Below are 12,889 nucleotides of genomic sequence, written 5' to 3'. Positions count from 1 at the left end.
GGGATTGATTTGCACTTTTCGCACCAAAGTACGTTTCATCTCTAGGAGACGCGTCTCCTTCCTGAGCGGTATGACGGCTGCGTGGTCCCATGGTCTTTACACTTGCGTGCTATTGTTTGTACAGATGAACGTGGTACCTTCAGGCGTTTGGAAGGTTGAGGTCTACAATTATTTTTTCTGAGGTCTTGGCTGATTTCTTTAGATTTTCCCATGATGTCAAGCAAAGAGGCACTGAATTTGAAGGTAGGCCTTGAAATACATCCACAGGTACACCTCCAATTGACTCAAATGATGTCAATTAGCCTATCAGAAGCTTCTAAAGCCATGACATCATTTTCTGGAATTTTCCAAGGTTTTTAAAGGCACAGTCAACTTAGTGTATGTAAACTTCTGACCCACTGGAATTGTGATACAGTGAATTATAAATGAATTATAAGTCTGTAAACAATTGTTGGAAAAATTACTTGTGTCATGCACAAAGTAGATGTCCTAACCGACTTGTCAAAAATATAGTTTGTTAACAAGAACTTTGTGGAGTGGTTGAAAATCGAGTTTTAATGACTCCAACCTAAGTGTATGTAAACTTCCAACCTCAACTGTATATAGATTCTATTCATGACTTGTTTTGCTTGAAGAGGAAAAGTGAATGTAGAATGTTCTAGCCTCTTCAAGTGCGCCTCGGCAGAAATATTTGTTATATATTATGTTACATATTTTTTGGGGGTGTGGCCGCAACGATTTTGGTGTGGCGCAGCGCCACAGCTAAAATGACTGCAGCGGAAACGCTGTAGTCAATTTAAGGTGAAAAATTGTAGTCCAACTAGAGGATAGCCTAATCAGATCACTCAGTGGATTCGATTGATACACAACAGACAAATATGTAGACTTTTCTACATTCTACACAGCAGATGAATATATTTCTATGGTTCCATCATTCTACAGATGTCTCCCTCCAGTGGAATAATTGATGACTGGCACCTTTCCTTCCCTACACCAGACAGCTTTGTCATGATAGCCTAAGGATCCTCCATCTGAAAACTACAGGATGCAGAGATTGATTACTGCTAGGATTTCATCATGTCCAGATACACAGTAGATATCTCCAGTCCACCATTAGGCAGTAGAACTGTAGTCTAGTGCTACAGTCTCATCCCAGGGCCTGGTGTGTGTGTGTGTCTCTGTGTATCTCTGTGTGTGTCTGTGTGTCTCTGTGTGTGTGTGTGTGTGTCTCTGTGTGTGTCTGTGTGTCTCTGTGTGTGTGTCTGTGTGTCTCTGTGTGTGTGTGTCTCTGTGTGTGTGTGTGTGTGTGTGTCTCTGTGTGTGTGTCTGTGTGTTACAGTAATATGAACCCATACATTCTGCAACATTCATTAGATTTACAGCAGCCCATGATTTAGCCATGTCAGTAGGCCCAGAACCAGAATCACCACAGCTAGTCACACCACCAACACCACCACCATCACCACCATCTAACCACCACCATCAACACCATCATCACCCCCGTCTAACCATCACCATCTAACCACCACCACCACCATCACCCCCGTCTAACCACCACCATCTAACCACCACCACCAACACCACCATCATCATCACCACCACCACCATCACCACCACCACCACCACCATCACCACCACCACCACCACCACCACCACCACCACCGTCTAACCACCACCATCACCCCCCGTCTAACCACCATCACCTCCACCACCACCATCACCACCACCACCACCGTCTAACCACCATCACCACCACCACCACCGTCTAACCACCATCACCACCACCACCACCGTCTAACCACCATCACCACCACCACCACCGTCTAACCACCACCACCACCACCACCACCGTCTAACCACCATCACCGTCTAACCACCACCACCACCACCGTCTAACCACCATCACCACCACCACCACCGTCTAACCACCATCACCGTCTAACCACCACCACCGTCTAACCACCACCACCATCATCACCACCGTCTAACCACCACCACCATCTAACATCTCCATCATCATCATCACCACCACAACCACCATCACCACCATCATCATCACCAACACCACCACAACCACCATCACCATCACCACCATCATCACCAACATCATCATCATCACCACAACCACCATCATCATCACCACCACCACCTCCATCACCGCCATCACCTCCACCATCACCGCCATCACCTCCACCACCACCACCATCACCACCACCACCGTCTAACCACCACCACCGTCTAACCACCATCACCACCACCACCGTCTAACCACCATCACCACCACCACCGTCTAACCACCATCACCACCACCACTTAACCACCATCACCACCGTCTAACCACCATCACCACCACCACCGTCTAACCACCATCACCACCACCACCGTCTAACCACCATCACCACCACCACCACCACCACCACTTAACCACCATCACCACCACCACCACCGTCTAACCACCATCACCATCACCACCACCACTTAACCACCATCACCACCACCACCACCGTCTAACCACCATCACCACCACCACCACCGTCTAACCACCATCACCATCTAACATCTCCATCATCATCATCACCACCACAACCACCATCATCATCACCACCACCACCTCCATCACCGCCATCACCTCCACCATCACCACCACCACCATATACAGCACATATAACACCATAGTTGTATATTATAAAGAGGAAGCAAATCTGATATACAACATTGCCACACTGACACATCTCTTACAAACTCTTATTATAGAAATATGCTGTGTGTGATTGTGTAGTGGTGTGTGTGTGTGTGTACATGTAACTGTGTAGTAGTGTGTGTGTGCCACTGACCTGGTAGCTGTCCAGGGGTCTCTGTAGCTTGGTGGAGCGTGCTGACACACAGCCGATAGAGACAGACAGAACAGCCTCCACCAGCAGAGGCAGAGTCCCAGAGTCCTGCACCTGCTTCACACACACCTGCAGCCTGCGCGAGTGACCCTGAGAACACACACACCATCCATATAACCTGCTTAACATACAGACGGCCAATTACAATGAAGAGAAACACAGAAGAAAAGCAGGAAATTAGACGCCGCTCATCTTTTCCCTTCATTTGGGGATTGAGCCAATGAGGCATTTACTGGATCTACACAACCCATGTCATGGGACCTGGCTTCATCTCCACATCACTCTACTTTCAAGGGCTGAAAACATCTGACAAACTATACTTTATGAGTGAAATGTCCCTTTAAATGTAGCTTTAGCACTGCTTATTTATTGGTGTCTGTGCTGTCCTGTTACCTGTCTGAGCTGGAACACTCCTCCAGTCTGATGTCCTTCCCTGTCCTGTTACCTGTCTGAGCTGGAACACTCCTCCAGTCTGATGTCCTTCCCTGTCCTGTTACCTGTCTGAGCTGGAACACTCCTCCAGTCTGATGTCCTTCCCTGTCCTGTTACCTGTCTGAGCTGGAACACTCCTCCAGTCTGATGTCCTTCCCTGTCCTGTTACCTGTCTGAGCTGGAACACTCCTCCAGTCTGATGTCCTTCCCTGTCCTGTTACCTGTCTGAGCTGGAACACTCCTCCAGTCTGATGTCCTTCCCTGTCCTGTTACCTGTCTGAGCTGGAACACTCCTCCAGTCTGATGTCCTTCCCTGTCCTGTTACCTGTCTGACCTGGAACACTCCTCCAGTCTGATGTCCTTCCCTGTCCTGTTACCTGTCTGAGCTGGAACACTCCTCCAGTCTGATGTCCTTCCCTGTCCTGTTACCTGTCTGAGCTGGAACACTCCTCCAGTCTGATGTCCTTCCCTGTCCTGTTACCTGTCTGAGCTGGAACACTCCTCCAGTCTGATGTCCTTCCCTGTCCTGTTACCTGTCTGAGCTGGAACACTCCTCCAGTCTGATGTCCTTCCCTGTCCTGTTACCTGTCTGAGCTGGAACACTCCTCCAGTCTGATGTCCTTCCCCTGTCCTGTTACCTGTCTGAGCTGGAACACTCCTCCAGTCTGATGTCCTTCCCTGTCCTGTTACCTGTCTGAGCTGGAACACTCCTCCAGTCTGATGTCCTTCCCTGTCCTGTTACCTGTCTGAGCTGGAACACTCCTCCAGTCTGATGTCCTTCCCCTGTCCTGTTACCTGTCTGAGCTGGAACACTCCTCCAGTCTGATGTCCTTCCCTGTCCTGTTACCTGTCTGAGCTGGAACACTCCTCCAGTCTGATGTCCTTCCCTGTCCTGTTACCTGTCTGAGCTGGAACACTCCTCCAGTCTGATGTCCTTCCCTGTCCTGTTACCTGTCTGAGCTGGAACACTCCTCCAGTCTGATGTCCTTCCCTGTCCTGTTACCTGTCTGAGCTGGAACACTCCTCCAGTCTGATGTCCTTCCCTGTCCTGTTACCTGTCTGAGCTGGAACACTCCTCCAGTCTGATGTCCTTCCCTGTCCTGTTACCTGTCTGAGCTGGAACACTCCTCCAGTCTGATGTCCTTCCCTGTCCTGTTACCTGTCTGAGCTGGAACACTCCTCCAGTCTGATGTCCTTCCCTGTCCTGTTACCTGTCTGAGCTGGAACACTCCTCCAGTCTGATGTCCTTCCCTGTCCTGTTACCTGTCCGAGCTGGAACACTCCTCCAGTCTGATGTCCTTCCCTGTCCTGTTACCTGTCTGAGCTGGAACACTCCTCCAGTCTGATGTCCTTCCCTGTCCTGTTACCTGTCTGAGCTGGAACACTCCTCCAGTCTGATGTCCTTCCCTGTCCTGTTACCTGTCTGAGCTGGAACACTCCTCCAGTCTGATGTCCTTCCCTGTCCTGTTACCTGTCTGAGCTGGAACACTCCTCCAGTCTGATGTCCTTCCCTGTCCTGTTACCTGTCTGAGCTGGAACACTCCTCCAGTCTGATGTCCTTCCCTGTCCTGTTACCTGTCTGAGCTGGAACACTCCTCCAGTCTGATGTCCTTCCCTGTCCTGTTACCTGTCTGAGCTGGAACACTCCTCCAGTCTGATGTCCTTCCCTGTCCTGTTACCTGTCTGAGCTGGAACACTCCTCCAGTCTGATGTCCTTCCCTGTCCTGTTACCTGTCTGAGCTGGAACACTCCTCCAGTCTGATGTCCTTCCCTGTCCTGTTACCTGTCTGAGCTGGAACACTCCTCCAGTCTGATGTCCTTCCCTGTCCTGTTACCTGTCTGAGCTGGAACACTCCTCCAGTCTGATGTCCTTCCCTGTCCTGTTACCTGTCTGAGCTGGAACACTCCTCCAGTCTGATGTCCTTCCCTGTCCTGTTACCTGTCTGAGCTGGAACACTCCTCCAGTCTGATGTCCTTCCCTGTCCTGTTACCTGTCTGAGCTGGAACACTCCTCCAGTCTGATGTCCTTCCCTGTCCTGTTACCTGTCTGAGCTGGAACACTCCTCCAGTCTGATGTCCTTCCCTGTCCTGTTACCTGTCTGAGCTGGAACACTCCTCCAGTCTGATGTCCTTCCCTGTCCTGTTACCTGTCTGAGCTGGAACACTCCTCCAGTCTGATGTCCTTCCCTGTCCTGTTACCTGTCTGAGCTGGAACACTCCTCCAGTCTGATGTCCTTCCCTGTCCTGTTACCTGTCTGACCTGGAACACTCCTCCAGTCTGATGTCCTTCCCTGTCCTGTTACCTGTCTGAGCTGGAACACTCCTCCAGTCTGATGTCCTTCCCTGTCCTGTTACCTGTCTGAGCTGGAACACTCCTCCAGTCTGATGTCCTTCCCTGTCCTGTTACCTGTCTGAGCTGGAACACTCCTCCAGTCTGATGTCCTTCCCTGTCCTGTTACCTGTCTGAGCTGGAACACTCCTCCAGTCTGATGTCCTTCCCTGTCCTGTTACCTGTCTGAGCTGGAACACTCCTCCAGTCTGATGTCCTTCCCTGTCCTGTTACCTGTCTGAGCTGGAACACTCCTCCAGTCTGATGTCCTTCCCTGTCCTGTTACCTGTCTGACCTGGAACACTCCTCCAGTCTGATGTCCTTCCCTGTCCTGTTACCTGTCTGACCTGGAACACTCCTCCAGTCTGATGTCCTTCCCTGTCCTGTTACCTGTCTGAGCTGGAACACTCCTCCAGTCTGATGTCCTTCCCTGTCCTGTTACCTGTCTGAGCTGGAACACTCCTCCAGTCTGATGTCCTTCCCTGTCCTGTTACCTGTCTGAGCTGGAACACTCCTCCAGTCTGATGTCCTTCCCTGTCCTGTTACCTGTCTGAGCTGGAACACTCCTCCAGTCTGATGTCCTTCCCTGTCCTGTTACCTGTCTGAGCTGGAACACTCCTCCAGTCTGATGTCCTTCCCTGTCCTGTTACCTGTCTGAGCTGGAACACTCCTCCAGTCTGATGTCCTTCCCTGTCCTGTTACCTGTCTGAGCTGGAACACTCCTCCAGTCTGATGTCCTTCCCTGTCCTGTTACCTGTCTGAGCTGGAACACTCCTCCAGTCTGATGTCCTTCCCTGTCCTGTTACCTGTCTGAGCTGGAACACTCCTCCAGTCTGATGTCCTTCCCTGTCCTGTTACCTGTCTGAGCTGGAACACTCCTCCAGTCTGATGTCCTTCCCTGTCCTGTTACCTGTCTGAGCTGGAACACTCCTCCAGTCTGATGTCCTTCCCTGTCCTGTTACCTGTCTGAGCTGGAACACTCCTCCAGTCTGATGTCCTTCCCTGTCCTGTTACCTGTCTGAGCTGGAACACTCCTCCAGTCTGATGTCCTTCCCTGTCCTGTTACCTGTCTGAGCTGGAACACTCCTCCAGTCTGATGTCCTTCCCTGTCCTGTTACCTGTCTGAGCTGGAACACTCCTCCAGTCTGATGTCCTTCCCTGTCCTGTTACCTGTCTGAGCTGGAACACTCCTCCAGTCTGATGTCCTTCCCTGTCCTGTTACCTGTCTGAGCTGGAACACTCCTCCAGTCTGATGTCCTTCCCTGTCCTGTTACCTGTCTGAGCTGGAACACTCCTCCAGTCCCGATGTCCTTCCCAGGCTGCATCTCTACATCAGAGTAGTCCCCCTGCTCATTCAGCTCCTGGATAGAAACCCACAGCTCAATACGACGAGACACCTCACTCCACCTGCAGGGACAAATCACATTGGACTTATTTGTCACACATTCATTAGTCACATGTGCCGAATACAGCAGGTGTAGACCTTACCGTGAAATGCTTCCTTACAAGCCCTTACTTACACACAACAAGCATGTGACGGGTGAGTGTGTGTGTGTGTGGTGCATGCCTTCATGTATCCTTGAGATTATACACATATGCATGTGCTCTACACACTGTGTGTGTACCTGTCTCGTAGTGTGCGTGTCTTGGCCAGCAGTGCGTCCAGCTCCCAGAGAGAGCGTCCGTTTCCGGCACAGCGGTGACCCCACACCTCGATGGCCAGCGCCCCGTCTGCGATGAACTCTAAAAACTCCTCTGTCACATGGATCACATAGTCCTACACACAGAGATATACTATATCAAACATCAACGATGAGCAGATCACATAGTCCTACAGACAGAGATACTATATCAAACATCAACGATGAGCAGATCACATAGTCCTACACACAGAGATACTATATCAAACATCAACGATGAGCAGATCACATAGTCCTACACACAGAGATACTATATCAAACATCAACGATGAGCAGATCACATAGTCCTACACACAGAGATACTATATCAAACATCAACGATGAGCAGATCACATAGTCCTACACACAGAGATACTATATCAAACATCAACGATGAGCAGATTACATAGTCCTACACACAGAGATACTAAATCAAACATCAACGATGAGCAGATCACATAGTCCTACACACAGAGATACTATATCAAACATCAACGATGAGCAGATCACATAGTCCTACACACAGAGATACTATATCAAACATCAACGATGAGCAGATCACATAGTCCTACACACAGAGATACTATATCAAACATCAACGATGAGCAGATCACATAGTCCTACACACAGAGATACTATATCAAACATCAACGATGAGCAGATCACATAGTCCTACACACAGAGATACTATATCAAACATCAACGATGAGCAGATCACATAGTCCTACACACAGAGATACTATATCAAACATCAACGATGAGCAGATCACATAGTCCTACACACAGAGATACTATATCAAACATCAACGATGAGCAGATCACATAGTCCTACACACAGAGATACTATATCAAACATCAACGATGAGCAGATCACATAGTCCTACACACAGAGATACTATATCAAACATCAACGATGAGCAGATCACATAGTCCTACACACAGAGATACTATATCAAACATCAACGATGAGCAGATCACATAGTCCTACACACAGAGATACTATATCAAACATCAACGATGAGCAGATCACATAGTCCTACACACAGAGATACTATATCAAACATCAACGATGAGCAGATCACATAGTCCTACACACAGAGATACTATATCAAACATCAACGATGAGCAGAAACATGAGAATAATGTGACATATGGGCCCTGGTCTAAAGTAGTCAACTATATAGGGAACAGACTGCCATTTGGGACGCACACATATTCCAACCAGAATCCTCAGCGTCAGTGTCAGCCAGCAGAGGATGATGTGAAATAACTTTTCTAAAATTCATTGGTTTTCCAGAAATCCCAGTTGAAGAGTCCTGAAATCAGGACGGGATCAGGAGGAAATCCAGATTCCTCCAATAGGGATTTCTGGAAAACGTGGGAATTTGAGTAAAGTCCCCATAATGTTGTAACCCTATGTTCCCTACCTTGCAGTGGTCGAAGCGGACGGTGAACTGGGCGTCGGGGGTGCGGGGCGTGGTGGGCGTGTCTGGGCTGACCATGGGCGGGGCCACTGTAGGCTCCGCCCCCTCCCAGAAGGTGTACTGGCAGAAGACGAAGTTGGACAGGTTGACAGGCAGCCCCGTGGCCTCCCTGATACGCACCTGTAGTAGAAAAACACCATGAAGAAGATGACTTTATTGTCCAATCTACACAGATCCACTGTTCTCCTGTTTATTCCACATCCTCCGAAAGACACACAGACACATACTGAGGAGTTCTATATACTGAGGAGTTCTATATACTGAGGAGTTCTATATACTGAGGAGTTCTATATACTGAGGAGTTCTACATACTGAGGAGTTCTATATACTGAGGAGTTCTGCATACTGAGGAGTTCTATATACTGAGGAGTTCTGCATACTGAGGAGTTCTATATACTGAGGAGTTCTATATACTGAGGAGTTCTATATACTGAGGAGTTCTGCATACTGAGGAGTTCTATATACTGAGGAGTTCTGCATACTGAGGAGTTCTATATACTGAGGAGTTCTATATACTGAGGAGTTCTATATACTGAGGAGTTCTGCATACTGAGGAGTTCTATATACTGAGGAGTTCTATATACTGAGGAGTTCTACATACTGAGGAGTTCTATATACTGAGGAGTTCTATATACTGAGGAGTTCTATATACTGAGGAGTTCTGCATACTGAGGAGTTCTATATACTGAGGAGTTCTGCATACTGAGGAGTTCTACATACTGAGGGAGTTATGCATACTAAGGAGTTCTACATACTGAGGAGTTCTACATACTGAAGAGTTCTACATACTGAGGAGTTCTACATACTGAGGAGTTAGAACAGAGGACAGTTCTACGTACTGAGGAGTTCTACATACTGAGGAGTTCTACATACTGAGGAGTTCTACATACTGAGGAGTTCTACATACTGAGGAGTTAGAACAGAGGACAGTTCTACATACTGAGGAGTTCTACATACTGAGGAGTTCTACATACTGAGGAGTTCTACATACTGAGGAGTTAGAACAGAGGAGAGTTCTACATACTGAGGAGTTCTACATACTGAGGAGTTCTATATACTGAGGAGTTCTACATACTGAGGAGTTCTACATACTGAGGAGTTCTACATACTGAGGAGTTAGAACAGAGGACAGTTCTACATACTGAGGAGTTCTACATACTGAGGAGTTCTACATACTGAGGAGTTAGAACAGAGGACAGTTCTATATACTGAGGAGTTCTACATACTGAGGAGTTCAACATACTGAGGAGTTCTACATACTGAGGAGTTCTACATACTGAGGAGTTCCACATACTGAGGAGTTCCACATACTGAGGAGTTCTACATACTGAGGAGTTAGAACAGGGGACAGTTCTACATACTGAGGAGTTCTACATACTGAGGAGTTCTACATACTGAGGAGTTCTACATACTGAGGAGTTCTACATACTGAGGAGTTAGAACAGAGGACAGTTCTACATACTGAGGAGTTCTACATACTGAGGAGTTCTACATACTGAGGAGTTCTACATACTGAGGAGTTCTACATACTGAGGAGTTCTACATACTGAGGAGTTCTATATGCTGAGGAGTTCTACATACTGAGGAGTTAGAACAGAGGACAGTTCTACATACTGAGGAGTTCTATATACTGAGGAGTTCCACATACTGAGGAGTTCTACATACTGAGGAGTTCTATATACTGAGGAGTTCTATATACTGAGGAGTTCCACATACTGAGGAGTTCTACATACTGAGGAGTTCTATATACTGAGGAGTTAGAACAGAGGACAGTTCTACATACTGAGGAGTTCTACATACTGAGGAGTTCCACATACTGAGGAGTTCTACATACTGAGGAGTTCTACATACTGAGGAGTTAGAACAGAGGACAGTTCTACATACTGAGGAGTTCTACATACTGAGGAGTTCTATATACTGAGGAGTTCTACATACCGAGGAGTTAGAACAGAGGACAGTTCTACATACTGAGGAGTTCTACATACTGAGGAGTTCTACATACTGAGGAGTTCTACATACTGAGGAGTTCTACATACTGAGGAGTTCTATATACTGAGGAGTTCTACATACTGAAGAGTTCTACATACTGAGGAGTTCTACATACTGAGGAGTTAGAACAGAGGACAGTTCTACATACTGAGGAGTTCTACATACTGAGGAGTTCTATATACTGAGGAGTTCTACATACTGAGGAGTTCTACATACTGAGGAGTTCTACATACCGAGGAGTTAGAACAGAGGACAGTTCTACATACTGAGGAGTTCTACATACTGAGGAGTTCTACATACTGAAGAGTTCTATATACAGAGGAGTTCTACATACTGAGGAGTTCTATATACAGAGGAGTTCTACATACTGAGGAGTTCTACATACTGAAGAGTTCTACATACTGAGGAGTTCTACATACTGAGGAGTTCTACATACTGAGGAGTTAGAACAGAGGACAGTTCTACATACTGAGGAGTTCTACATACTGAGGAGTTCTATATACTGAGGAGTTCTACATACTGAGGAGTTCTACATACTGAGGAGTTCTACATACTGAGGAGTTCTACATACTGAGGAGTTAGAACAGAGGACAGTTCTACATACTGAGGAGTTCTACATACTGAAGAGTTCTACATACTGAGGAGTTCTACATACTGAGGAGTTCTACATACTGAGGAGTTCTACATACTGAGGAGTTCTACATACTGAGGAGTTAGAACAGAGGACAGTTCTATATAGTGAGGAGTTAGAACAGAGAACAGTTCTATATAGTGAGGAGTTAGAACAGAGAACAGTTCTATATAGTGAGGAGTTAGAACAGAGAACAGTTCTATATAGTGAGGAGTTAGAACAGAGAACAGTTCTATATAGTGAGGAGTTAGAACAGAGGACAGTTCTATATAGTGAGGAGTTAGAACAGAGAACAGTTCTATATAGTGAGGAGTTAGAACAGAGAACAGTTCTATATAGTGAGGAGTTAGAACAGAGGACAGTTCTATATAGTGAGGAGTTAGAACAGAGAACAGTTCTATATAGTGAGGAGTTAGAACAGAGAACAGTTCTATATAGTGAGGAGTTAGAACAGAGAACAGTTCTATATAGTGAGGAGTTAGAACAGAGAACAGTTCTATATAGTGAGGAGTTAGAACAGAGAACAGTTCTATATAGTGAGGAGTTAGAACAGAGAACAGTTCTATATAGTGAGGAGTTAGAACAGAGAACAGTTCTATATAGTGAGGAGTTAGAACAGAGAACAGTTCTATATAGTGAGGAGTTAGAACAGAGAACAGTTCTATATAGTGAGGAGTTAGAACAGAGAACAGTTCTATATAGTGAGGGAGTTAGAACAGAGAACAGTTCTATATAGTGAGGAGTTAGAACAGAGAACAGTTCTATATAGTGAGGAGTTAGAACAGAGAACAGTTCTATATAGTGAGGAGTTAGAACAGAGAACAGTTCTATATAGTGAGGAGTTAGAACAGAGAACAGTTCTATATAGTGAGGAGTTAGAACAGAGAACAGTTCTATATAGTGAGGAGTTAGAACAGAGAACAGTTCTATATAGTGAGGAGTTAGAACAGAGAACAGTTCTATATAGTGAGGAGTTAGAACAGAGAACAGTTCTATATAGTGAGGAGTTAGAACAGAGAACAGTTCTATATAGTGAGGAGTTAGAACAGAGAACAGTTCTATATAGTGAGGAGTTAGAACAGAGAACAGTTCTATATAGTGAGGAGTTAGAACAGAGAACAGTTCTATATAGTGAGGAGTTAGAACAGAGAACAGTTCTATATAGTGAGGAGTTAGAACAGAGAACAGTTCTATATAGTGAGGAGTTAGAACAGAGAACAGTTCTATATAGTGAGGAGTTAGAACAGAGAACAGTTCTATATAGTGAGGAGTTAGAACAGAGAACAGTTCTATATAGTGAGGAGTTAGAACAGAGAACAGTTCTATATAGTGAGGAGTTAGAACAGAGAACAGTTCTATATAGTGAGGAGTTAGAACAGAGAACAGTTCTATATAGTGAGGAGTTAGAACAGAGGACAGTTCTATATAGTGAGGAGTTAGAACAGAGAACAGTT

The 12,889-nt window shown here is 46.4% G+C and overlaps 1 pseudogene; it reads right to left on the bottom strand.

Moving 5' to 3' along the window:
* Positions 1 to 12,889, bottom strand: part of LOC106597987 (kinesin-like protein KIF13A) — a 266,725-nt pseudogene that overhangs the window by 49,524 nt on the left and 204,312 nt on the right.

The sequence above is a fragment of the Salmo salar genome, chromosome ssa02, assembly GCF_905237065.1.
Source record: "Salmo salar chromosome ssa02, Ssal_v3.1, whole genome shotgun sequence".
NCBI lineage: Eukaryota > Metazoa > Chordata > Actinopteri > Salmoniformes > Salmonidae > Salmo > Salmo salar.
This window is presented reverse-complemented; position numbering and strand designations above follow the sequence as displayed.